We start from the raw sequence: 25,870 nt of genomic DNA, 5'->3' as shown, positions 1-25,870 counted from the left end.
TGTGATATGTAGTGGAGACACTTTCTGTGATTTTCTGTGCTTTTTAGGCCCATGTTCAGTTGCTTAAAAAATAATAACAAGAGTAATTCAAACACCTTTGTTCAGACCATTAATCATGAAATTATTGGTAAGTGTAATGAATGATGCTGAAATGAAAGTGCATTTGACTTGAGATGAGTGGTAGATAATTTTGAGATCATTTAGATTTTAATGTTTGCAAGTGTGGTTGAGTTGTTTACTTTGTAATTATGAAATTTTCCACAGTTTTTTACCCTTTCAGGCTGATTTGCAAAACATGAAGCAACGAAAACTCCTGAAGCCCGGTATCCATCTAACTTGTGCTTTTGGAACAGTTTTTGGAGGACTGATCTGCTTTCATCTGCTTTCTCTGGCACGCTCAAGGACACTTCTCCCACAAGCTCGTTAATCATTCCCCAATTAAGACTGGGGTGCGGGGGGGTTTGTTATGACAAAACTCTCAGGTGACTGGAGCGTCAGAGCGTGCGTGCGTACGATCGGACCTCATTCTCCCTGACACCTGTCTGGGTTTTGCCAATGAATGATTTGGACAGTGTTATTCTCTGAGAATAATTGCAGCTCAGCTTCTGGTTTTAACGACTCATGCTTTGCCATTGGGATCGCAGAGCTGCTTATGCATTCCCCTCCGTAACATGTTATTTGGTGTAATTTCATTTCATCCATGCAGTGGCGTAAATCGCCAACTGTTTTCTGAAGTGCCATGAACAAGTGTATTTAGAAGATCCAGTTTGATTCGGTTTCTTGGCTCTTGATAATTTATCACACTGGGATGCATTAAACTCGACCAAAAAGGAAAATACAAAGATGGGAAGAGCAGACACCTTATGGTGCCTGCAAACATTTGTCCTTATCTGCTGTGTTTAGGAACGCTGGTATCTTGCTGAGTTGAGCTGTTTTGTACAGAGAGCATACTGTGTGACCACAGCATGAGTTTAAACGGAAGCATGATTTGGAGAGAATCGTTCGGACTGCCTGTGGCTGTGTAGTTCTACTCTTTCACGCAGATGGATTATTTCAGATGTGCTGACGAGGGCAGATTGTTGTTTTCACAAAGAAATAGAAAAGCTTTTGGCTAATATTTAAATTATATTCAAAGGTTTTGGATGTTTTTAAAGCAGTATACTGACTGTAGGCATCGACCTTGTACAGAGTATTTCTTTCCTGTAATCTTGCCTTTGGTCTTCAAGGAGATGCCAGTTTTGCCTAAAGACCCTCCAGTGATGAGGCAGAGATGCTTCACCATTAGTGTGTCATTGTCTGATGCCTGCCTAGTTACTAGTCATTTAGCAGATGCTTTTATCCCGTGTGACGTGTTAGACACAGATTTAATTACAAGAACAGTTCTGCAGGAGCCAAGTCAAGTTATGTAACTTGCTGAAGGGTGTCTTAGGTGACAGAGCAGAAAGGATGAAAGTGGCCCATATCTCTAATCATTAGTCTACCAATATTTGTTCATTTTTGCTCTTGAAGTATTAACTCCAATCCTTCTTAGCTTTTGAGTAGATTGATATCTCGTGAGCTTTTGTGAATGGCAGTGTTTGCCATGCAGTCTTGACAAATGTTCAAATCAGTTCAGTTCAGTTTGATTCAGTTTGGTTGTATAGTTGCTCGGGTAATTAATTCAATCCAGTCAGTTTGATCTGGTTCATTTCAGTTCAGTTATTCATTTTAGCTCAGTTCAGTTTGATTTAGTTTGGTTCAGTTCATTTTACTTTAGTTATTCAGTTTTGTATGATTTGGTTCAGTTCTGTTTAGTACAGTGCAATTCAAGTTGAGTCGATTCAACTCAGTTTGATTTTAAACAAAAACAAAAGTTTGGTTTGATTTGATTTTGATCAGCTGAGTTCTGTGTTCTGAGTACTGTGCAGTGCAATTCAAGTAGAGTTGATTCAGTTCAGATTGATTAGGTTTAGTTCAGTTCAGACTAGTTTGGTTCAATTCTTTTTAGGTTGATTTGGTTCAGTTCAGTTCAGTTGTTTAGTTCAGGTTTGATTGGCTTTAGTTCAGTTCAGACTAGTTTGGTTCAGTTCTGTTTAGGTCGATTTGGTTCAGTTCCGTTCTTCGGTTTTATTTGGTTCAGTTCAGTTGTAGTTTAGTAGTTTTAGTCGACTGAACACATTGTTTTAAAGCAGCCTTAACATTTTACTAAACAAGCCAAATATTTTATGGAAGTATTTTTGTTTTGAATAAAATTATGATACATTTATGCATGTGGCAGACACTTTTATCCAAGTGAGTGCATTCACAGAAAATCAAACCAACAGTATGACCGTGTTACTGTGGTGTTGTTAGCACCACACTCTACAATGTGAGCCACAGGAGCACTAAGAAAAATGATAAATACTGGTCGTAAGGAATCAAAACAATAGTTTAACTCTCTGCTTGCTCTGAAATGCCTCTCTAGAGCAGCATGTGGGCGAAGAGACAGAAGCATCGACTCAGGGGTTTTCCGTGATGGATCCTGTCTGAATCTGTGACCTATAGGGCATACCCATCTCTTTAATGAAACAGCCTGGGCCCTGAGCATGGCCTGAATCAGCATCAGCTCTGCTTCTAATTTTAGATGTTGGCCACCGAGTCAACAGCACTGCTTTAGGAACACTGGTAAGTGCAATAGCACAGTAAAGAGACACCTGTCAGGAGGCCTGAAGCAGTTTCTCTCTCTCTTTCTCTTGTTTGTCTCTCATATATTCACAAAGGCACAGAAGAAAAAAAGAAACAAAAGCAAATATACAATAAGCATTACGTTATTATGGAATTTTAGAGGAAGTATTCTAGAAATAAATAAATAAGATACACTTATTAGGGAAATTTAGATTACTCACCATAATTTTCTTTTTCATGCTGATTACTGAAGAGTTTGAATAGTTGTGAAATTTGATGCAAGTCGATGTACATCTAGACTCAGGGCATCCTTGTATTTATTTTTAATGTAATGTTTTGTTTTAATGAATAAAATAACGTGTTAATTTGACATTTGGTCTTTGAATGCTCCTGTTATAGGATGATTGGCGCAGTCCTTTTTAATGTACATTTAAATGCAGCCTGCTTTTGTTTTTGACAATATCAGCATAATGAGTGACGAGCGTGCATCCAAGAGAGATTTTAGTAACGCATTAATGTCCCCATCGCATCTGTCGAGGGAAATAGATGAGCTAATTATACTCATCAGGTCTCCACTCTTTAATAAGCTGTGCCTAAGTGCTGCTTACCGCCACGTTAATGGTCAAATTTGAGGTTTTTAAGTAATAAAAGTACCTGACGCAGGTCTGTGGGAGGTTTTCTAAAATTAAACTCCCCTAAGTGCTATATGACACATATACCTTTTTAAACATTCTCATTAATGCAAATAAGAATCATCAACATATACATGCTAGAATATTCATAGCACGGATCAAAGCATGAGGAATACTGATCATATTACGTTACAGATCTGAAGAATTTGATTTTTTTTTTTTGTCATTGTCATTACAATACATTAATAATAGCCAGAGGTTCTTCCAGACCTTCAAAAGATTTTTCATTCATCATAGAATTTTCTTTGGGGTTTGTACAACTGTATAATACTGTATTAATTTCCTTTTTTTTTTTTTTTACATGTAAGTAGATGTGTTATTTTTTCATTTTTAATAATAATAATATTAAGATCATTTTTATTTAAACTCTGTGCATGATATATTTGTATATGAATTAAGATATATATACAGATACTATAGATAGTTTTCACTTTTATAATAATATACACTGCCCTGCAAAAGTTTGGAAACACCCCTGGCAAAGTGTGGTTTTGGATGATGTCAGCATAAATCCTTATAATTTTTTGGTGCAAATACATTAAAGTAACTTGACATTATCATTGAAGACCAGCAATAATAATTTTTATTTTGATTACTGTACATGTCAAAGTCAGACATGTCCCTTTGCCAGCTGCGATGCCTGGTTACTGGTTTAAACTTGGCCCAGGTTTTTAAAAGATTTTTGGGTCAGCACACCTTAATAGCTTCAACAATTAATTGCCAATTAAGTTTAGAATACAATGAACCAATTAGAACACAATATAGGTCAGATAGTTTACAAATAGCTATTTGTGGCTATGTGGATATTTTGATGAATCTATTTTTTTTTTTTTGTATAAACTGTTTATGTAAGAAAATGCTTAAAATTGGTTTCTGTATTTTATTAAATATCTTAGGTCGTCTCCTTACACTACATATATTTTTCAGGATGACTATATGACAACAGCTCCTTGTACCATTGTTATCAAAGGAATTATTTGATAAATGCTGTGTAATTCTAGTTTTTGTACATCTACAAGGGTCATTGTGGCTAAAAATGTGCCCAGTATTGTTGGATTCTTACTGAAGTTGTTCATATAGTAGCTGCAACCTGAAAAACAGATGCATTAGCATGTTCTGCTAATGTAAAAAATAGCTCATAATCATTTCACAAATGAATGCGCAAACAGCCTTACACTAAAAAGCATATTACCCAGATGCTATGTTCTGTAGCTTTAAGCCTCATTGCCCTCTAAGGAGAACAGACATGCTAAAACGCAGGGAGAGAGATTCATTAGCCTCAAATGTGGGTACCTGCCGTTAGCCAAGCAAAGTCAAGCCAATGCTCACATTCTGCCAGACTTTAAATGCGGCCCACATGCTTCTGTGAGCAAACATTAAGCCCTGGTACTAATGGGCATCAGCCCAGCCATCGCTATTACAAAGTCCATTAAGGCCTTGGAGAGTGGAAATAAATAAACGCATCACAACTTATAAATATTTTATAAGTTACACTGAGGGTACACTGTACACTGAGAGTTCTGTCTACAGGAAATGAAAATGAATAATAAAAAAATTAACTCTTCATTTAATCTGAGGATTATGGGGTAATTATGGTTCTAGAGTCTCGTTTTTAGGAAATGAAAAGACCATGTCTAGACCTGGATTGCATGAACTATCCAGTCTGGGGTCTCGCACTGCTCGTTTGAAATATAAATTATTTAGCTTTAACTAAAAGAAAAAAGAATGGAGTGTGATTTGCTGCTATTGCTTAGCATATGTCAGTACAACAAAATAAATGGTCCATGGTCTGCCAGGATTTTAAGAGAATATGCTCTGATGCTTCAATATGCTCTGATGATACAAAATAATCCATTTTTGGCAAGAACAATGGAGTTTAGTCACAGTATTAATTTAATGTCTAAGATAGATCCAACCTTCTGTCATGTTTAGTTATTCAGCTTGAAGCCTACAGCCTTTGCTTTATATATATGCTATTTATGTGTTTGACTGAATGTGTTTGCAAATTAAAAACATGATTTAATAAGTAAATCAAATAATTTTTTTTTTTAATGTGGCATCCTATAAGAAACGAGTAAAGCAAGAATTTAGTAGTAGTGTCCAATGAGGCAATGTGGCATGTAAAATAACACCGGCTACTGATATTAGGCTACTGATATGACTTGAGTCTTCTTTTCATGTTAGTGTACATGATTTCAAGCTTTATATATATATATATATATATATATATATATATATATATATATATATATATATATATATATTGTGTCATTTATTTTGAATATATATTTACAATTTATTTCATTTTTAGAAGTTCTATTGGATGCAAATGAAGGCGTCAAGATGTCTTGCATTTTATGAGAAAAAAACTGTTGGTATGACGCTCAGAGAAACATACCTCAGCAGGGAGCTGTTTCTTGAACTCTGCCTAATAATCAGCCAATCAAGCAGACATGATCATGTTTTTCCCAAATCTGCTGGACATGGTTTGTCAGCCAAGAGAACTTTTTGATAAGAATTGACAACAACATTTAGATGTCTTTCAGATGGCAGCACAATACCCAGTGATAATATATTGATCAAAGACAATAAAATGATGAAACAAGATTAAGTGAAATTCTTTTTTTCTCTAAATTTGGCTAGCAAGATTAAAAACAGAGACAAAGAAAAGAAAAGAAAAGAAAAGAAAAGAAAAGAAAAGAAAAGAAAAGAAAAGAAAAGAAAAAAGAAAAGAGAAAAGAAAAGCATGCAGGGTCTTGCTCACGCACAGAACAGAATAGCACATTATGTTCCTTAGTTTTGGGCTCTGACTGAAAACTCAAAATGAATAATTTCAAGCTCAGCCTCCTGCTTGCTCCAGGCCTAAATGTCAGATGGTGTGTTTGTCCAGCATAGTGAGGTTGTTTTTTAAGGGATTTGAAGCCCATAACGTCAACTGGAATCAGTCTTATGCAATACTTATATTTGAGATCCAGAAAAGGTGGGGAACTTGTGTGTCCTGAACTTATTTCCCCTAAACCCTAAACAACCCACACACACACTATATATACACTCACCTAAAGGATTATTAGGAACACCATACTAATACTGTGTTTGACCCCCTTTCGCCTTCCGAACTGCCTTAATTCTACGTGGCATTGATTCAACAAGGTGCTGAAAGCATTCTTTAGAAATGTTGGCCCATATTGATAGGATAGCATCTTGCAGTTGATGGAGATTTGTGGGATGCACATCCAGGGCACGAAGCTCCCGTTCCACCACATCCCAAAGATGCTCTATTGGGTTGAGATCTGGTGACTGTGGGGGCCATTTTAGTACAGTGAACTCATTGTCATGTTCAAGGAACCAATTTGAAATGATTCGAGCTTTGTGACATGGTGCATTATCCTGCTGGAAGTAGCCATCAGAGGATGGGTACATGGTGGTCATAAAGGGATGGACATGGTCAGAAACAATGCTCAGGTAGGCCGTGGCATTTAAACGATGCCCAATTGGCACTAAGGGGCCTAAAGTGTGCCAAGAAAACATCCCCCACACCATTACACCACCACCACCAGCCTGCACAGTGGTAACAAGGCATGATGGATCCATGTTCTCATTCTGTTTACGCCAAATTCTGACTCTACCATCTGAATGTCTCAACAGAAATCGAGACTCATCAGACCAGGCAACATTTTTCCAGTCTTCAACCGTCCAATTTTGGTGAGCTCGTGCAAATTGTAGCCTCTTTTTCCTATTTGTAGTGGAGATGAGTGGTACCCGGTGGGGTCTTCTGCTGTTGTAGCCCATCCACCTCAAGGTTGTGCGTGTTGTGGCTTCACAAATGCTTTGCTGCATACCTCGGTTGTAACGAGTGGTTATTTCAGTCAAAGTTGCTCTTCTATCAGCTTGAATCAGTCGGCCCATTCTCCTCTGACCTCTAGCATCAACAAGGCATTTTCGCCCACAGGAATGCCGCATACTGGATGTTTTTCCCTTTTCACACCATTCTTTGTAAACCCTAGAAATGGTTGTGCGTGAAAATCCCAGTAACTGAGCAGATTGTGAAATACTCAGACCGGCCCGTCTGGCACCAACAACCATGCCACACTCAAAATTGCTTAAATCACCTTCCTTTCCCATTCTGACATTCAGTTTGGAGTTCAGGAGATTGTCTTGACCAGGACCACACCCCTAAATGCATTGAAGCAACTGCCATGTGATTGGTTGATTAGATAATTGCATTAAAGAGAAATTGAACAGGTGTTCCTAATAATCCTTTAGGTGAGTGTATATATAGTGTGTATTTGTGTGTGTGTGTGTGTGTGTGTGTGTGTAGTAGTAGTAATGTATGTGTGACTCATTATTTCTTCTAACAAATCTTTACCTAAAGACCCTAAAATGGTTTCTTAATATATGTTCCTATCAAACATTACACCAGGGGCAAATCCAGAAATATTTTAGTGTGGGTGGGCCTACATAAAACAGGGTGTAGCATAAAGTGTAGCATATGAAAACTGTTTCAAATTACCAGCAGAAAATCCAGCACAAAAGGTTCAATACACAAAACTTGTAAAGCATTGATTAACATTAATGTTAATTTCAACATTCATACCTGAGCTAACACAAAGAACAAATACAGCTGGAAGCAGCGATTATGGGTTATTATTGATATTCACTCTCCCTAATGAACAGTATTTTTTACTAACTAACGTTAACAAGGATTAATGAATATAGTAACAAATGTATTGCTCTTTCTTAATGTTAGTTAATGCATTATCTAATGTCAACTAAAGAAAGTTTATTGTAAAGCATCACCTTAGCCTTAGACAGCGAGGCTTCCCAGATGATGCATCATTTCAGTATATCTTTCCACGACTCTTACTCGTAAAGTGACTGTTACTGTTAGCACTGTAAGGCTCGTTTATTGGTCCAATGGAGGTTTCCAATAAAACGAGGAAGGTCTCTCTGCGTATTGCTTGTCTTTCCTTTTAGCAACACAACAAGATTAAATGCAATATATTTCTTTCACATATAATAACTCGTTGTTTCATCTGACTCCATAAATGAAAGGTTTTAATGATATCTGTGCATCATTAAAGTGAACGAATGTTTGATTGTTCTGTTAAGCTCTGATTATACTTTACCCGCTTAGATCAGGAAACTATATCGCTTCGAGTTCCTCACCAGGTCTCCGGCACAATTTTGTCAGTTCCAATGACCCAAAACAGAGGTATTTGGCTAAATATCTGAGATTTGCCGTATTCCCACGTGCACAATCAAAGATATGCAATACTTAGCCTCCTTGGCTGCCCCTCAGGAACTTAATTCAATCGTTTACTTTAGTAGAGTCTTCCTTTTGACCACCATTTAAGAACATTAGTCGATCAACTTTACCTTTCTTCAAAATGGCTTTGTCTGGCCAAGCTCGTGGCTTTTCCCACGTAAACTTATCTAAAGTAACATTAAATTAGAACAGAGGTCATCGACGCATTCAGATCTAGGCTGATCAAACAGCATCTGCTGATTCTAGACAGAAACTTACTCGTCTCCTCATCCAAGCACACGTGAATTTAGGTATTGGGTATTAGTCGTCACTAATCCCTGACGCAAACTTGTGGAAATATACGAATCCGACAATCTACTTGGGAAAACAAATCTCAGAGTCGGTCAGAATACAATCAAACGTTTACAATTTATTGATCAGGTAATGAAGCAATAATTCAAAATCCAATTCATAAGAATAAAATCATCAGTTGAACATGTCATAACAACAATTCAAAAATAGAGGAATTTGTAGAAATTATTACCTGTCAACAAAACTACACACAGCATTTGTGTGGGAAGTCAGCTTACAGACTCCCCGAACGTTTTTGCACCTTTTCCTTATATACCCAGCTAATTCAATATTCTTACCAAATGGTGGCGTTTGTCATTATAATTACAGTTTGGTTCCCTGTTGAGGGATTCACGCTGTGAGATCAGAATTTGTACTTGAATGGGTTCTTGTTTTACATACAGGAGGTATCTGAATGGGGGATCTGGGGAGGGAAACACCTTTTCAAGAGACACATCACTTTTCTCATATTTTATAACTTCTTTTAGCTTTTCATTATGGTTGGGAGAATGAGACCATTTTACCAGGCGCACAGAGACACTTTAAATGATATCAAACACGTATAGTTACTTCTTGTGCATACATAGCATTGCATAGGTTTTTAGTGTATTTTAGGTGAGGAGGAGGAGGGGGTGAAGGGGAGATAGTGTGTGAAGTGTGAGTTGCACTGTGGGCTGCATCTCCGAAGTTCCTTTTACATATGCAGGAGATGGTTCAAGTGTTAATTTTCAGGAGGGCCTTTTGTTTCATCGATGGGTTGATCAGACATATTGGCACCAGCCTTACAGCACCAAATATAGGATTTTTCTGACATCATAAATGGGACTTTTTGTCCCCTCAAGTGTTTCTGTGGTTTCTGTGCATCTTCTGCAGATTATGTGATGCTCTACATTAGTATGTGTTGAACTCTATTACATGACTCACTTGATATCCCACAGTCATATCAGTGCTAAGATGTCTGTTTGCGGTCTAGTGTTGTGATGTGAGGTGAAGGTAGATAGATTACAATATGACATTGTTTATTTATCCTTTTAAAACACTGGCATGCTTCCTGATTTATCTTGGGAGTTGGCTGTAAAGCTTGGCAGACGTTCATTATGGTGGGTTCAATTACACCAGTTCAAGTAAATGATCTAGCAGGAATGAATCAGTGATTACAGAAGATTATTTGCTGCTAACTGCAGATGCTATTTCTGCAGTAAACAAACCTCAGAGAAATCTCTGAAACATTCACCATTTAATGTCATCTGCGGTGCCTTTTTAAAAAAGCATAAAGGGTCTCGTTGGTGACCTGATGAGAAACATGCCATCTGCTGTAGCTTTTCATGCATTATATCAGACTGGATATTAATGACATCGTTACTGGTTTTTGTGTTTCACGTTACAAATGTCATTTTCAGTGAGAATTTAAAGTTGTTTTAAACAAAAATGTGTAATATAGTGCACAAGTCTACTTTTATGGTGCTTTTATGGTTTGGTCAAAAGCAGTTTTGGCGTGTAGGCAAGGCGTTTTCAAATTTCTCTGCTTTTGTTTCAAGGAAAAATAACAGCATATTGGTTTTGAATGATATGAGGTTGAATAAACAATGACAGAATTGTATAGGACAGCTTTCAGTGTCCTGTCACTTTAAAACAGTTGCAACAATGATTTAAAGGGAGGCGAATTGTCCATCAAACACTCTTGGTGACATTTGATACCACTCATTCTACTATAGACTGGATCCTCTGAAAGTTAATGTCAGACCAAAGATGTGAGAGAGAAAATGAACCTGATGAGAGGGGTAGCGAAAGAAAGAAAGAGTGACACCTGTGCTCTGTTTTCAATATTTCATGCATTTTAAAGTAAGAATCATCTCAAGATCTCGAAAGCGAACGTCATCACTTCAGCCTTCAGACTTAAATGTCACATGAATGCCTGCTGGAGTCACATTTAGGGTCACTTTGTTGAACATTTGGCTCTTAAGACACTACAGCTTGAAATTTTGGTAACCATCTGCTGTGTCATTTTTAACCCTCTCTCTTTCTCTCCTCCATCAGGTCGTGTCACCAAGACTTAAATCTGTTGCTTTATTTAAAATTCAGGATTTCTACTGTACAAAGGCCATAGGCCCTATCCATAGGCCCATCTGTGTGTAAGTGAGTAGAGTGTTTGTGTGAGTCCAAACTGAAGTCCCCCGAGATGGCATTTTTTGATGCTTCTTGTAATGTCACAGTCTTCAGACATTGATTAGAGAGATGACAGCGCTTAGCTGTTCTCCAGTGCTACTGTTTACTGAAGCCTTTAGTGACTTTAAATCAAACACAACTGGATTTCTTTTCATTCTTTTCTTCAATCTCTCTACAGTCCAACTGAGACTGAGACTGAGATTTATTGGTCATTCAGAACTTTTCTATACCTTTCATCCACAGACATCTTTTCTGTTTGATTCTGCATCATTTTGTGTTCATTATTTCTTCTTTGAGGTCTGTTTTTTCCTTTTCTTAATCTCGCTCTCTTTTCTCTTATTCATTGTATCTGTCTTTTGACTTTAGTCTCATCGAATCAACATTGTGATGATGAAACATCAGTGTTTTAAGCAGAAATGCACCTATGAATCTGTCTATTCTTATTTTTATCATCTACAACATGGTGTGATTTAAAAAAAAAAGTAACTGGCAGCACAATAAATCCAGTCAGGTTTTGTCCCCAAACGTCTTTTCAAGAACATTCCTCTCTAGGGGTGTGTGTAGGACGCCAATTGACCAGTCACCCACACTATAAAGAAGAAAGTGTTCGCTAACTCCTTCACCAGTTACCGCTGAGAGAACAGAAGCCAACCGTGGGAAGTCTCTGATCAGCTGAGCTTTGAAGATCTTCAGCTCCAAGACGATCCTAAAATTAACCAACAGTAGTCACATTTACAGCAATTTACAACATGCTCCAATAACAGCAACTTTTTTCAAATGTAATGGCTTTAGAGACCAAACAAGTTGTCAAATGTGGTTAAATTATACTTATTTTTAGCAGCACTTTTAAGCTTATTCACAAATGGATAAAGAAATAATTTGACAAAATGACAAAAACAGCAAGGGGCAAATGGACAAACAAAAATGCTATTTAAAATGTGTATTTAAAATGCATATTTATAATCAGATTTATTAATGAAATTAAGTTGAAATTATGTCCATTAGGTTTTCAGGTTAAAATGATATATGAATTTATTATATATATATATACACATACACATAGACTGCTATTATAGAATATATACTGTATATACAGCCAGCAGCTTATATAAAAATATATATATAAACTCTATGAGTTTGATTTATACTTCACACCTGCATAGAACAGAAATTCTTGATAAATTCTTCATTAAATTCATTTCATACTGTGAAAGTACTCAGAGCAGTCGTCATTCTTGGTAATTTTTTTTAGTCGGTTTTGCCATTCACAACTCTGTTATTGTATAACATCCTTATTTCTGTTCATTTAACTTTTTTTTTAAATAGCTGCAGCTTTCAAAACCCTTCTAGGCTATGCAATCATTGTATTTGTCAAAAATAATACAGAATAATAGTAAATGTTCTTTAAAAAAAGGAAAGAATGAAAGTGATTTATGATTCGTGAGAGGCTTCATACCCTCAGTTCGCTTTAAAAAATAGATTAAAAGCCAACAGAGGGGGTTTATCACATAAGCCCACTGAATGCAGACTGTAACTTCAGAGAGAATTTTTAAACATCTGGATGACGAGTCACGTGATTTTCTTAAGAAGTAATTAAAGGGTGTTGGAATCTGGCAAATTTTTGTGAATCTAGGTGTGGATTTAACATGGAACAGTGATGTATTGAGTCCCTATTACAGCTTTGACAGAGGTTGGGGTCTCCTCCAAACCCATTACATTTATAGGATTGGTCTGTCACAGCACAGGCTGCTGCAACCAGAGGAGCAATTAACAAACCAGCTGTGCTAGACTAGCTATGCTAATTAGCACAATAATCAGCCACAGTGTGGTGATTTATACATAAAAATAGACAACCTCAGCAGACCAGGCCCACCATTCTCTGCTGCTATGAAAGTCAACCTGAAGTCAAAATGAACTGTTTTATGTACGTATATATACATATATACATATACACACACACACACACACACACACACACACACACATACATATACATATATATATATATATATATATATGTATATTTATATATATATATATATATATATATATATATATATGTGTGTGTGTGTGTGTGTGTGTGTGCGAGCATATGTATATATGTACATATACATATGAAGAAGAAAAAATAGAAATCGTTTTCAGATGTATGCATCAAAACAATGCGTTACCATATTGCGATGCGTTGTATCAATACATACAGCGCAGTGACGAATAACTTAAAGCGGTTGCCTACGTTTACTAAACTGTGGAGCTTTGACTGCTGCTGATTTGAATGGCGATGCTTCCCGTTTTAAGTGTCAATTGACGGCCTTTCATTTTTAACCGGAAATGTGCGCTCTGCTTTTCTGATGTTCATTTAAGTTTTCCATGTCTTTTTTCCATGTCACTTGAAATGTGTCCTTTTTAAATCATTGTGGTGATACACGTGAGGAAAAAAATAAACGATAAGTTGTGGGACTATTCTGTCATAAATCGCATACCATTAATTTCTGAACTTTCTACCATCCGTTACTGGAAATGAAATTACTGGTTGATATGTCCTGATCTCAATAAAGTTTACACACGCTTTTAGTCCGTTAACTGGATCTCGCTCAGCAGGATGCGCATTGTTTGTGGAAGTTTGGCCATCTGGACTGGTTCCAGTTTTAAATCACTGAGGCATTTTTGTCCTGTCTATTACTTATCACTGATATTTCGTGAAAGAATTGGCCAGTTCACCTCAAACTCCATCACTCTGAACATAGGAGCCCCACAGGGCTGTGTCCTGAGTCCCCTGCTCTACTCTCTCTACACGCATGACTGCGTGTCCTCTCACAGCTCCACATCTATTATCAAATTCGCTGATGATACTGTGGTTCTGGGCCTCATCTCCAACAATGATGAGACCGCATACTTGGATGAGGTAGAGAGACTCACATCATGGTGCCAGGACAACTGTCTCGCTCTGAACGTGAGCAAAACTAAAGAGCTGATCATGGACTTTAGGAAGAGACAGCAGCAGCCCTACACTCCTCTTATGATCAGTGGGACCCCTGTGGAGAGGGTGAGTAGCTTCAAGTACCTCGGTGTAAACATCTCCGAGAACCTGACTTGGACTACACACATCCAAACACAGGTTAAGAAAGCCAGGAAAAGAATGAACCATCTGCAACAGCTGAGGAAATTCAGGGTCTCACCAGCAATCCTGACAACTTTCTATTCAGGGACCATAGAAATTGGATTGCGCTGACAATAGCCTGCTCCTCAACACCAGTAAGACAAAAGAGCTTATTGTAGACTTCAGGAAGAAGAAAAGTGGCACGCATGACCCCATCAACATTAACGGGATGGTTGTTGAACGTGTCTCCAGCTTCAAGTTCCTGGGAAACCACATCTCGGAGGACCTGACCTGGACCACCAACACATCCAGCCTAGTCAAGAAGGCTCACCAACGCCTCGTCTTCCTTAGGACACTGAAGAAGAACCACTTGTCTCCAGCCATCCTGGTGAACCTGGTGATTGAAAGCATCCTGACCAACTGTATCACAGTCTGGTATGGGAACTGCTCAGTTGCTGACCGCAAGGCACTACAGAGGGTGGTGAAAACCGCCCAACGCATCACAGGGACACCACTTCCTGCCATTGAGGACGTCCAGAGAAAACTCTGTTTACGTCGAGCTCGCGGCATTCTTAAGGACTCCTCTCACCCTGACCATAGACTGTTTAACTTACTGCCCTCTGGGAGGCGCTTCAGGAGCCTCCGAACAAACACCAGCAGACTCAGGAACAGCTTTTTCCCTACAGCTGTCTCCCTACTGAACTCTGCCCGATGATACCCCCTCACACACCACTCCCCATCACTAAATCGGTTAAAAACAATTTAAAAATCCATCTATGTACTGGCAATTTTTATTTTCTATTCACTTTCAATGTTCATCTTAATGTATAGCTTATTCATACCCAGTTGTAATTATGTTCATAGTTTTTGCTCATAGTGTACATACATTTACTGCATAATCCATCTGTTTAGTATGTTCATATCACCCATCTGTATATCATACAGTATTTAAAAATATGATTTACAGTATTTAAAATTTGTAAATTATGTCCATATTACTGCCTTATCTGTATATTTCTGTACATATGTAACATATTGTAGGCACTGTATATCCTGTACCTCTGCTTATTGCACTTCTGGTTAGATGCTAACTGCATTTCGTTGCCCTGTACCTTACATGTGCAATGACAATAAAGTTGAATCTAATCTAAAATAGAAAGTGTATTGACTCTGTGCATCTCAGTGTGGTATGGAAACAGCTCAAATCAGGACTGCAAAGCTCTACAGATAGTTGTGCGCTTAGCTGAGCGCATCTCAGGGTCTGCTCTCCCCTCTCTGCAGGACATCTACCTCATACCCTGCAAAAATAGAGCTGTCAAAATCATCAAGGACTCAAATCACTCTGGTAACCGTCTATTCACTTTGCTTCCATCGGGTAAGCACTTCCGTAGCCTGATTGCAAAAACTGAGAGACTTAGGAGGAGCTTCTTCCCCCAGGCCATCAGGCTCCTAAACTCTAACTCTGTGTCATAACATCACTTGACTCCATATATCTATAAGCTATTCATAATTTTTTCTACCTCATGTTGCTGCTATTTAAATACCCTGTACAAAGTTTTTGAACATTCTTTTGCACATTCCTCTTATATTACTATTTATGTCAACAACATACTGACCTGCACATTTATATTTATATTTTTTTATCTTTTATTTTATTTTATTATTTTATTTTGTTCTACTTTTCTTTTTTTAATATTTGTATTCTATACAATTGCACTGTCCTTGGAGTGGACCTGACTTACATTTCACTGCTGGTTATACTCTGAATAATTGTGTATGTGACGAATAAAAAATCTTGAATCTTGAATCTTGAAAGAATCCAGCGTCATTCCCGAAACTGTGCAGCATGTATGTGTCCGTAAAACAAAAGTTTCATTCAAATTTTGAATGAATTATAGCCTAGAAAACACACAAAGCGTGCTCCGTTCATTATAACTAAAAGCATCACTCATCAAAGTTCATCATGATTTCACAAAGTTCTGTTACAATCAAGCTCTATAAACTACACAACGGATTTACATCACGTCTGCAACCATTAGAAGATTCACGAGCATGCAAAACTCTGGCACTTTCAGCGAATTCTGAATTCTGAAAACTCTAATGTTTCTGATTGGCCATTGCGTTGAAGAAATGAACAGATATGTCTGTGATTGGCTACATTGTTCAATGCCGCAAAATCACATTGGATAGTTTGCCAGATCTTTAATTGCTTGTGCTTTCATTTGAGGGTATTTAGCATCATCTACCCTATATAACCGAGCCTGCCCCCCATAATGTCGCCCATGCATATATATATATATATATATATATATATATATATATATATATATATATATATATATAGCCCGAATTCTGGAAATGTTGGGACGTTTTTTAAATTTAAATAAAATGAAAACTAAAAGTGTGTCAAACCACATGAGCCAATATTTTATTCACAATAGAACATAAAAGATGTTTAAATGGAGAAATTTTACACTTTTATCCACTAAATGAGCTCATTTGAAATTTGATGCCTTCTACAGGTCTCAAAAAAGTTGGCACGGTGGCAACAAAGGGCTCAAAAAGCAAGAAATTCTGAAAAGATTCAGCTGGGAGAACATCTAGCAACTAATTAAGTAAATTGACATCAGGTCTGTAACATGATTAGCTATAAAAGGGATGTCTTAGAGAGGCTGAGTCTCTCAGAAGTAAAGTTGGGCAGAGGCTCTCCAATCTGTGTGCATAAAAAGATTGTGGAATACTTTTAAAAAAATGTTCCTCAACGTCAAATTGCAAAGGCTTTGCAAATCTCATCATCTAGAGTGCATAACATCATCAAAAGATTCAGCGAAACCAGAGCAATCTCTGTTGCGTAAGGGACCAAAGACCTTTCTTGGATGCCTGTGGTCTTCAGGCCCTCAGAAGACACTGCATCACTCATCGGCATGATTCTGTCATTGACATTACTAAATGGGCCCAGGAATACTTCCAGAAACCACTGTCGGTAAACACAATCCACCGTGCCATCTGCAGATGCCAACTAAAGCTCTATCATGTAAAAAGGAAGCCATAAGTGAACATGGTCCAGGAGCGCCATCGTGTCCTGTGGGCCAAGGCTCATTTAAAATGAACTGTTTCAAAGTGGAAAAGTGTTCTATGGTCAGATGAGTCCAAATTTGACATTCTTGTTGGAAATCACGGACGCCGTGTCCTCCGGGCTAAAGAGGAGGGAGACCTTCCAGCGTATTATCCGCGTTCAGTTCTAAAGCCAGCATCTCTGATGGTATGGAGGTGTATAAGTGCATACAGTATGGGCAGCTTGATTGTTTTGGAAGGCACTATGAATGCTGAAAGGTATATAAAGGTTTTAGAGCAACTTATGCTCCCCTCCAGACGACGTCTATTTTAGGGAAGGCCTTGTGTATTTCAGCAGGACAATGCAAAACTACATACTGCAGCTATTACAACAGCATGGCTTCGTAGTAGAAGAGTCCAGGTGCTGAATTGGCCTGCCTGCAGTCCAGATCTTTCACCTATGGAGAACATTTGGCACATCATTAAATGAAAAATACGTCAAAGACGACCACAAACTCTTCAGCAGCTGGAAACCTATATCAGGCAAGAATGGGACCAAATTCCAACACCAAAACTCCAGAAACTCATAACCTCGATGCCCAGACGTCTTCAAACTGTTTTGAAAAGGAGCGATGCTACTACACCTTGATAAACATGCCCCGTCCCAACTATTTTGTACCTGTAGCAGGCATCAAATTTGAAATGAGTTCAGTTTGTGCATAAAATTGTAACATTTCTCAGTTTAAACATTTATTATGTTATCTATGTTCTATTGTGGATACAATATTGGCTCATGTGATTTGAAATACATATACATAAATACATACACTCACTGGCACACCTTACTAGTACCGGGTTGGATCCCCTTTTGCCTTCAGAACTGCCTTAATTCTTTGTGGCATAAATTCAACAAGGTGTTGGAAACATTCCTCAGAGATTTTGGTCCATATTGACATGATAGCCTCATGCAGTTGCTGCAGATTTATCGGCTGCACATCCATGGTGCGAATCTCCCATTCCACCACATCCCAAAAGTGCTATATTGGATTGAGATCTGGTGACTGTGGAGCCCATTTGAGTAAAGTGAACTCATTGTAATGTTCAAGAAACTAGTCTGAGATTATTTGAGCTTTGTGACATGGTGCATTATTCTGCTGGAAATAGCCATCAGAAGATGGGTACACTGTAGTCATAAAGGGATGGACATGGTCAGCAACAATACTCAGGTAGGCTGTGGAGTTTAAATGATGATCAATTGGTACTAAGGGACTCAAAGTGTGCCAAGAAAATATCCCCCACACCATTACACCACCACCAGCAGCCTGAACCTTTGAGACAAGTCAGGATGGATCCATGCTTTCATGTTCTTTATGCCAAATTCTGACCCTACCATCTGAATGTCGCAGCAGAAATCGAGACACATCAGACCAGGCAACATTTTTACAATCTTCTATTGTTCAATTTTGGTGAGCCTGTGTGAATTGTAGCCTCCGTTTCCTGTTCTTAGCTGACAGGAGCAGCACCTGGTGTGGTCTTCTGCTGCTGTAGCCCATCTGCTTCAGGGCTCGACGTTTTGTGCTTTCAGAGATGGTATTCTGCATATCTTGGTTATAACGAGTGGTTATTTGAGTTATTTGAGCCTTTCTATCATCTCTAACCAGTCTGCCCATTCTCCTGTGAACTCTGACATCAACAAAGCATTTTCGTCCACACAACTGCCGCTCATTGGATATTTTCTCTGTATTTGGACCATTCTCTGTAAACCCTCGAGATGGCTGTGCGTGAAAATCCGTGTAGATTAGCAGTTTTTGAAATACTCAGACCAGCCCGTCTGGCACCAACAACCATTCCACGTTCAAAGTCACTTAAATCCCCTTTCTTCCCCATTCTGATGCTCGGTTTGAACTTCAGCAAGTCATCTTCACCACATCTAGATGTCTAAATGCATTGAGTTGCTGCCATGTGATTGGCGGATTAGCAATTTGTGTTACCAAGCAATTGAACAGATGTACCTAATAAAGGGGCCGGTGAGTGTATATGTGTGTTCACACACACACACACGCACCCACACACACGTTTATATATATATATATATATATATATATATATATACATTTATATTTATTTATTGAACATCTTGTTTTACTGAGGAATACATCACATATGGAAGTGGACATATGTTATGTTGACTTTAAGAGTAGATCATCTGACCTGACGGCCTGTTACTATGGAGAAACATCATCAAAGCTGTATGTTGAATGTCAAAAGATGGGATGGGTATCATCTTACAATTTTGGTTGGTTGATTCTGATCTACATAAGGTCATTTCACATAATGCCATTCAGAAGAAATCATGCAGCTTCCATACCAAACAAGACTTCTTTGGCAAAACTACCTCACCAGAAGAACTAGAACCTAGAAATATCTGATGCATTACATTCTGATTTTCCATAAAACCATAATGACTGTGGAATGGTGTTCTTTGTAATTGCAGTCAGGACATTCCGCAGTTTTTACAAGGACAGCCTATGTTGTTTAGCCACTTATGAAACACTATTGTACTTTGTTCTTCTAGGTCACACTAGCTTTTCTACCATCATTGATTTCTAAAGAGCAGAACTCAAGTGGAAGAGATTAGGCTGCTGTCCTGTCTCCTCCAATATTTCAGGTTCTTCCTGGAACAGTACTTTGAGATCTGAAGGATCAAAGTATTTTTTCTTAGGATTTTCTCTTTAAAAAGTATACCTCGTATAAAAATGTAAACTTTTAAACTGTAATTAGTTTGAACAAGAACATTTTTTACTGGAAGAGAAAAGAGACCGACAAGGTAAAATGTCAATAACTTATTTTTAATGTAACATTTCTGAGACAGGAACCTCATGTTTTCAAGGCTGCTTCCTAGGCTGTTGTAATTCAGAGCATCAAACCTGAAATAGCTTTTCTACGCATAATTGCAGGTGCTGCACATTACGTATTAATGAAGGACACAGGACAGGGAGGGACTATATGAATAACTTACTCTGACAAAGTCAGGAAGGACTTAGTGCCGGGCCGTCTGCTCGACGGAGGCTCTCTTTTCATCCTGTATTGCCCTGTTGGCAGTGGGTTTTAGTATGAAGAGGGGATGAAGGAGAAGAAGAGAGGTGGAAAAAATGTGTGGGGTGTGGACGATGGAGAATAATGCAGTGAATTAGCTCTTCCTTTCTCTCTTCACCTTTCTCTCTTTCTCTCACCTTCTTTTCATCCTTATCCTTAGGGGGAAAAAAAAGAGTTTTGCTTTCATTCTTTCATGGAAGTAAATGGGACTTCAGGTCAAAACCTGTGGGAAATTACAGCTAATTTACTGGAGAAAAAAAGAGAAATTCTGTAATGTGAATTACAAAAAAATCATGTGGAGCTAAATGTTTGACATTCTTTATGATCTTTTCCTCATGTTTTTTTCATTACAAATGACACCATCCATGACTCATACACAGTAATGCTATATAATGCTATAATTTTGACTCATGCAATGTATTGTTGGCTATTGCTACAAATATACACATGCTACTTATGACTGGTTTTGTGGTCCAGGGTCTCATGTAGTTCTCAAATCTGATTAGCAGAGTAGTGTTCAATTAGCACTGGGAATTTTCACTCTTTGTATTGCTCCATTTACTGTATCTGTATGCTCCTGACAACTGTAAAAAATTAGAAAAACTGTCTATGAAAGTTACACTGTTAGTGTAAGTAGGTGACAGCAAGCAACTGCTTTCACAATTGAGTCACTGAAGCAAAAGTTGTGCAAGTAGTCCATTTGAACTTTTAAAAAGTGTGAATTTGACCTTTGTTGTTGTTGTTTCAAATTTTACTGACCTATGATTTGAGTTAAACACAAAATTTGTTCGGGGTGAATTTCTCCTTACATTTTAGTTAAGGTATACACTTATACCAAAGAGTCGAACCAAGAAGTTCTAGGTACATTAACAAAAAAAAAATCAGACAGATCTGAATAGAGAAAATCTTTTCAAGTGTAAATACCAAGGAGTTGTTTTACATTGTTTCTCAAAGTGAAATTGCACTTGTATACCACATTAGTAAGTTATACGTTATACGTAATAAGTCAGCCCCATATAATACACTGCATCCTTTGGAAAGTACCTGATATCAGACACAGCAAGACAAAACTGCTGCAAAACTGCAAAAAACAAAAAAAAATTATATATATATATATATATATATATATATATATATGTGTGATTTATAGTAGCCAATGTTGATATTTCAAATCACCAAAGCAAACACGCCCCTATCCCAAAAGGGTCTTGTCCCAATTTTGATAGCTCCACCCCACACATACGTATGCAACCCAGGCAATGATTAGTTCTGTGAAACAAAGCAAAAGCAATGTTACTCACCTATCGAGAAGAAACAAAGCAACCTTGGCCTCCAATCACAGGCCTTCCCGCTCCTTGAGTTCTCTCCAGCACTAGAAAGCTGATCTGATATTTACACGGGTCCTACTTCTTTCCGTGTCTATACACCGGATGCGAGTGCCGTGGCGTGGTGCGACAAAATACTACAGAACTCATTATAGGGTAAACGTCCCTATTAAGCTCACATACCCATTAAGCACACTTCCATTTTGGAGATCAGATTATAAAAAGAAAAAATAATTTATTATCCTACTTGATGTCTTAACCAATTGATGTGTTTGTTGCTATATAACTCCTATAATTTGAAGTCAATCAGATCATTGCACACTGAGATATGAGTGTCCATGTATTTACACTGTCTGGCGTCCATTTTGAAAGCTGTCTAAAAACTATCACCAAAAGAGGAGCTCCTTAAATGTGCGTTTTTAAGAAGTTTAAGCCTTTATTTTGGGTAAGTTTTGCTACTTATTGTAAAATTAAGAGATTAAAGTTCAGACATTTGCATATTATAACCTGGAACTTGGATGTGGGAAATAATTACATTATATCCAAAAGATAGTGTTAGCAACATAGTGCAGATGCTACAGAACACAGTTAGCTGACTAGCTGTATAAGATTGTGTGCTACGCTAACATATTACTTCACAGGCATTACTGGCTTGTACTTTTACATGCATAATATTATAAATTGACAGTTTATTGCTGGTTTGTCGTTTACAGTGCTGTAATTTTATTTTATTTTAAGGTGAGTTTAAAGGGTACACGACTATGAAAATCACACAGCTTCAGTGTGACATCAATAAGAAAAAGTATAATTTCATAGATATCGTTAATGATAGTTGTTCATATTAAAATATGTATGAACTTAATACATGACTGTGAACAAAAATGTACCCATTAAGCACAGCCGGACTTATTGAATTTAATGATGTATATCTTAATTGAAATGCTTTTGTCATTTAAAATAAAATTAAATATTTTTTTGTGAGAGATTAATATTTTATTTACCTTTAATGTGTGTATTTTAGGACAAAAAATGCTAATTATAGGGTTCTTCATCATGCACAGATGGACTATCGTTTTCCTTCTGATAGTACAAGGCATGGGATGTTTTTGATGATGCCAATTCCAACAGGATTATGGGATTTTGTAGGGGTTGATGTTTGTGGTCTGGTAATCTTTTAAACTGCTTCGGTGGACATGCCACCTTACACACATACAGTTCATACACACACTCTTACATACACCCACACATTCTGAATACACACACTGTTATTATTCTCTATTCTGAATTCAGTCTTGAAGTCATGGCTGCAATCACAGACTGCTGGACTGGGCGTAAAGGCCACAGTTTCCTTATCAAACCACGAACAGCACCCTGCTGGGTGGAAGCCGTCCACAACACCTTGAGCATATCTTTCTCTGCTCACAAAGACCAATGAAAATATCTGTCCGTTAGTGTGAAATCATCCTGGAGGCATGACTTATGTAATTTCTGGTAAGAGAATCACCCATCGTCCGTCTCTATTGCCGTATCGTTAATGTTGTGACACGGGGCCTTTTCAAATCAATGACACAGCGACTCTGGAGGTGCGCTGTGAGCTGTGGATTAATTAATTTCATTTGGCCGTGTGTTAATGCCTGATTGTGAATTATCCCTGCGTTCTGATTTGAGCTCTCCTTGAGATAATTTTTTAAATCCTGTTTGGTGATAAAGGTCTCTAATCTGCATGCCAAAGACATTTTTAAATGCATTATATCAACGTTGCAGAAACGCACAATATTCAAATCCCAAAATCAGGGATTACAAAGAATAGTGCCGTTCACCCTGTACATAAATCGTGGCTCTGTAATTGAGTATTAGTCCATAATATGCCATAATCTGCGTAAAAAGCTATGTGTGGATTTAGAGAGAGAGGGGCTGTGGCAGAGTTATTATTACACTCAATTTTAATCTAATTCTACTCGCACTGTAGTGATGCATGTTTGTGTTGTTCCATCTCATTTCTCTGATTGGCTGAGAAGCATCTGTTGAATGTTGATAGAAAACCTGCATTAAAGAGATAGTTCACCAAAAAAATGAATCTTCTTTTTTCATTAACTCAGCCTCATGTTGAATCAAACCTGTAGGTCTTCTCTTTTTTTCTGTGGGATGCAAATGACTTTCATTGTATGAATAAAAACATTTTTCTTCAAAATATCTTTTGATGTTCCACAGGAGAGAGAAGTCATACAGGTTTGGAACAAGATGAGGGAGAGTAAATGGTGACAGACATATAATTTTTAGGTGAACTATCCCTTTGTTTTGTGGTTGTCTTTCACCAAGATGTGTAAGAATGTATAGATATAGCATTCATGGACCAGCGAACAGCGCCTGCCAGTGTGAATTTCCACATCAGATGGTTTAATGGCCATTCTCATATGACTTATAGGTTTCCCGTGGCGTGTTTTGCTGTGCCCTGCAACTTGTGGATATTTATCTTGCTCTGAATTTGGGGATGTTGTCTGGTCGATTGATGGAGTTGTGACTGTTTAGCCATTGTCTATCAGCTGTGTCTTGACAACGTTACATAGAAGGATGAAATTTCTTATTCCTCTCTTATTCTTTCTAACCCTATCAGTATTATCGTCTTTTTTTCTGGCTTTATCTAAGGAAATGTAGTTCTGTGATGTGAATCAGCAGATGCGTTTATCTATCAGACTTTTCACACATATTCCTCCATAGCTCTATTATACACAAACAGAGATTTTAAAGATAAAAATTGCACTATTTGCATTGTTATGGAGTGATAAGAAGCTCATCAGAAACCTTGCCAAGTCATAAACAGACACATTTATCTGTAAAAAATGAATTAGATGAATGTTGAGTTCAGTCAAGTTTGGGTCTTAAAGGCATAGTTCACCTAAAAATTTATTTATCATAATTTACTCATTCTTATGTCATTCCAAACCTGTATAATTTTCTTTCATTTTTCCTGATGAACATAAAAGAATACATTTTGAATAATGTGGGTAACCAAACCAGCCAGTGATTTCCATAGTAGTTTTTCCATGCTATGGAAATCACTGGCTTTTCACAATCTTCAAAATATCTTGATTTGTGCTCAACAGAAGAAAGAAACTCATACAGGTTTGGAACAATCTGATGCTAAATAAATATGCCAAATTCTCATTTTTGGTTGAACCTTCCCTTTAAACTAAATAAAGAGCATTTAAAAAATTCAACTACCATTGGAAATAGATGGAACTCTGTACAGTCTAATATATTTAGGTGGTTCACAGTTTGCGTCTTGCAATGGACCATAAATTCACTTGATTTTCATTACTTGCATCTTGTTTATACTATTGTAAACCACACAGAGCTGGTGTTTGTTGGAGCTTTTCAGTTGTTTGTGTCTAAAGGCTTATTTTTTAACTTAAAGGATGTTTGGGTGAACCGTAATGTTGAAAAACAGGATTTTGGATTGTGTTCAGCAGCCTATATGTTGAGCCTATTAAGGGACTGTTAGTGTTTTAGGGTATTTTGTATTCAATTACGGTGAATCTATTCAGCTGAATAACAATTTAAAGTGTGTTTGTTCAGATGTTTTGCTGAGTATTTTCTCTGGTGGCTTTGTGCAAAATTATTTTCTCAGCTTCTTAGAAAAAAGTAATTAGTTTCTTTGCTTAAAAAAAAAAATCAGTGTGTTTCCTTTAATTTTCATTGGGATTTGTAATCCATTTATCTACCTAGATCTTTAGAGAACTGTTCTTTAAAACCTTTGCGCTGAGCCAATCTGAATCCAGGCTTTGCTGTATTGAATCTAGCACACAGCCTCTCTGGGGACACGAGGACAAACAGTTATTGTGTGAAAGTTACAGAAATTACTGGGGTATGTTTTTTTTACTTGGAAATAATTCCACCACCATTAGCCACTCTCCGTACAATGGGCTTGGTGTATTTTGAATGCTGTTTTGGTTTTATTAATAATTGATTTTCCAGCCTCTCCAGTTGTAAAACTTTTTGTGCTGTCACAGACTAAATTAATTTGCAGTCCCCCTTTTTGGAATCTATGATAAAATATTCATTACAATGCAAATAAATACAAGAAAGTGCCCTAAATACTTTTGATTTGTTTAAATGTGAGAAAAGGATTGGAAATAACGTGTTTAAATGAAGAATGAAGTCAGGTGATTTTTGACATATATTATGCCTGTTTTCCAAG

General features: G+C 37.4%; 1 protein-coding gene across 1 annotated transcript in view; it reads left to right on the top strand.

Moving 5' to 3' along the window:
- grid1a (glutamate receptor, ionotropic, delta 1a) overlaps nucleotides 1-25,870 on the top strand; it is a gene marked incomplete at its 5' end in the record, with an annotated part of 277,281 nt that overhangs the window by 132,487 nt on the left and 118,924 nt on the right. The gene's annotated exons all lie outside the window — the stretch shown is intronic.

The sequence above is a fragment of the Barbus barbus genome (genome assembly GCF_936440315.1).
Source record: "Barbus barbus genome assembly, chromosome: 30".
NCBI lineage: Eukaryota > Metazoa > Chordata > Actinopteri > Cypriniformes > Cyprinidae > Barbus > Barbus barbus.
The sequence above is the reverse complement of the archived record's forward strand: the minus strand, read 5'-3'. Positions and strand labels throughout refer to the sequence as shown.